General features: G+C 40.2%; 1 protein-coding gene across 1 annotated transcript in view; it reads left to right on the top strand.

Moving 5' to 3' along the window:
- The window catches only part of IQGAP1 (IQ motif containing GTPase activating protein 1), a 128,339-nt gene that overhangs the window by 86,609 nt on the left and 38,281 nt on the right, over nucleotides 1–3,449 (top strand). The gene's annotated exons all lie outside the window — the stretch shown is intronic.

Genomic DNA, 3,449 nt, shown 5'->3' with positions numbered 1-3,449 from the left:
TCTCAAAAAAAAAAAGAAATGACTTAAATCTCTCTCTGACCTCCTTGTGTGTATATGCACTTGTGCACACATGCTTATATGCATGTAGCTAGTAATCAGCTAGTTCACACCAGCACAGCTGTACCAGTTGTTAGGACATTGAAATACTTCTGTTTTGTTTGGTACATTGTTACTGTCCCAACCCTCCCATATGTGTGCCATCACTCCCCAACTCTAATTGAAATCCCACTATACGGCAACTAAACCAGTAATGGCCATAAGGACTCTGCTGCATCCTGATTGGTCAGTGTTTATGTTGTATAGTTGATAAATGTGTTGTACGGATTTGTGTATGTGTGTTTATGTGTGTATGTGGTATATATGTGGTTATGTATTTATATATGTAATATTGTGTCTATCATCACACATGCAAACCATGCCACATAGTAAAGGCTTTTTAAAAAGTTTTGAGTGGTGAGAAGTGCTCTTTAGAGGGATGTGTGAGTGTGTGCTTTCCATATACACATGTACATAACATAGTTATTCTTTTGTCTCTTCTCCCTTTCCCTGTGTTTTGTGTCTTCTTTACTTCTTCTACCTCCAATCATTGTCCTCTCTTTTTAAATTCTGACTTCTGGTCCTTATCTCTTTACCTTTTCTGAAATGTAATGAGTGTTTCTAAGTGTCAGAGTTGTTAGGGAGCTGTACTTTAATATATCTTATATAGCATTTTTACAGCAAATCTGTTTTCTCTCCATAATATCTAACCTGGGTTTAACACTCTGCTCAGTGATTTGAGTTAATCTTAGGTGATCTCTTTAAAATAAATTTTACCAGAAGGATTTAGGTTTTGTCATTTTATTCAGTCTAATTGGAGCGGAAAGAACCTGGGATGAGGTAGTGTATGCAGTCTCTCTTTCCTTTTTCATTCTGGTGAGGGGCTTTTCTCTATTATGTTTCCCTGAAACACCTGAGACACCCATCCATTCACTTTTTCTTGCCTTTCATACTATTGCTCTACTGCTTATTTCTTAAGGAGTATCTATGAAAGGTTTTACTTTAATCTGCATGGGGCAAGGAAGAAAGAATTCTGAATGCTCAGAAAGGCTCTCTGCCTTTCTCTCTGAATGCAAGGGAGGTTGTGGTAAGTCTCACAACTTTGCTTACAGCAGATTCTGCTCAGATATCTGTTGTATGATTATCCCAGAAGTGAACCAAAAATGGCTTGATTCTGTGGAAATGCTTCTGTTTTTATGATGCAAGGATTTTTATACTGCTTCTCTTGGAGACTGGACCATCAGCCCTCTTGCTTATGACTTGTCAATTTAAGTTGTTACAAGCCTGCAGCTGACTCATTGTATTGTCTCACATTGGAAATATTGCCTAGTATTTCCAGTAGTTATTCTTAGGACTCTAGGGGATTGTGTGTGGTCAGTTTCTATTTTCAGTAATAGAAAGCGGCTAGTGGTAGGAAGGTACTAGGTTCTGCAGCTTTTAAGTGATTTATTTGTTCTTGCATTCTATTTATCTGTTTACTCTTTTCCTATCCCAACACTGTGAGCTTCTTAAAATTGGGACAGTGCCTCTTAGAATTGTAAGGCCAGAACCTACCACAATTAGGTTAAATGATCTTTCTAAAAGACTCCATTTAAGAGAAATCACTGCTTTCAATTTCGGATGCTTTCCCTTGGCCTTATTCTGTCACCTGCACTCTTTATAAATTGCAGGAATTGTGGCTGCCTCACTATATGGAATGAAATGTTGTGTCTTTCTCTGATAAAACAGGAGGAAAGCCAAGCCTTCCCTAAGGTTTTGTGACTTCAACTGTTGGGCAGTCAAACGTTTCACTTTGCCTCACAGCTCAGACCCTCATTTGGACACATAGTTATGGTGATTTATTGAGTTCTTTATTCTGCCTCATTCGTGCCTTGGCAAATAATATTCACATCAGGCAATCTAAATGAATTTTTGAGCTGCTGTTTATACCAATTGCTGTTAGCTCAAGCCTCATGAGTATGTTAATTTTGTTGGGTCTGCCCAGATCACCACAAACATGACTCCCACAACCTGGCCACTTTAAAACCTGAAGTGTCTTGCCTTTTCTAGAGAAGAGTGCCCCAGTAATCTGCTGAATTGATGCTTTCTGTAAAGACCTTACAGGCATCTTAACAAAGGACCCCCACTCTTTGAGATCATTGAAGCTTGCATAACCTCAGTGTGACCACGGAAATCTAACGGGGTTATCAGCAGTGGTTTCTGATTCTGATTCTCACACTGCGAATAGGTAGAAGTAGAATCCTGTTGTGCTAACTCTCAGTAACAGTAGTGACTCCCTGGGGCTAATCCTTAAGCTACTTCCCCAAATTGGAATATGGCAGCCACATTCTTGAAAATTGGAAGATATGGCTGGGCGGGGTGGTTCACGCCTGTAATCCCAGCACTTTGGGAGGCCAAGATGGGCGGATCACAAGATCAGGAGATTGAGACCATCCTGGCTAATACAGTGAAACCCCGTCTCTACTAAAAAAAATACAAAAAATTAGCCGGGTGTGGTGGCGGGTGCATGTAGTCCCAGCTACTCAGGAGTCTGAGGCAGGAGAAGGGCATGAACCCGGGAGGCAGAGCTTGAGTGAACAGAAATTGCACCACCACACTCCCGCCTGGGCCACAGAGCGAGACTCCATCTCAAAAAAAAAAAAAATGGAAAATACTAGAGGAAGATATTTCTACTAATCTATTTCTGTTTAAAATGCCATTCAGAGCAAATGGTCACCAACAAGCTCTTATAAAAAAGAAAATTGTCTTAACGAATTTAGAAAGAGGAACGTAAGTCACCTCCACTACATCATACATCTTCTCTGTCCGCAATAGTCAACTCAGATTATGTTGTGAGGCTTGTTAGCTGTACTAAGGAAAGTAATCACAACATTCATTATGTTTCTCTGTGAAAATTTGCTTTTAAGTTCCCAGCAACTGATTTAACATTCAAGTTTTAGGATATTAGCTGGTAAGAAATGTAGACTGCCTGTAGTGACTCCTGGCTTTAAATATGATACTTCAAAGGTTCTGGTTAAAGTAAGACTTGGCAGTCTTAAAAACATTAGTAGTCATAGAGAACATTAACTTCCTCTGAATATTGTTGGCAAAGGAGGCTTTCAAATAAGTACTGCATATTCATATATATATACCCTGGCCCTTGTCACCCTGTTAAAGTCTCTGGACCCCTTCCCAGTCTATCTGGGCTTCTTGCCCCTTCTAGCTGAACTACTCCTCCTGCATCACTTAAATTCATCTTTATATAATCTTCACCTACATGTGAGCCATTTCCCTTATCTTACGACCTTTACCAGTTTGTTCGTTTTTGGAGACAGGGTCTTACTCTGTTGCCCAGGCTGGAGTGCAGTGGTAAGAACACGGCTCACTGCAGCCTAACCTTCTGGGCTCAAGCAATCCTTCTGCCTCAGCCTCCC

Source organism: Colobus angolensis, unplaced genomic scaffold (genome assembly GCF_000951035.1).
Source record: "Colobus angolensis palliatus isolate OR3802 unplaced genomic scaffold, Cang.pa_1.0 Scaffold264, whole genome shotgun sequence".
NCBI classification, from domain to species: Eukaryota; Metazoa; Chordata; class Mammalia; order Primates; family Cercopithecidae; genus Colobus; species Colobus angolensis.
This window is presented reverse-complemented; position numbering and strand designations above follow the sequence as displayed.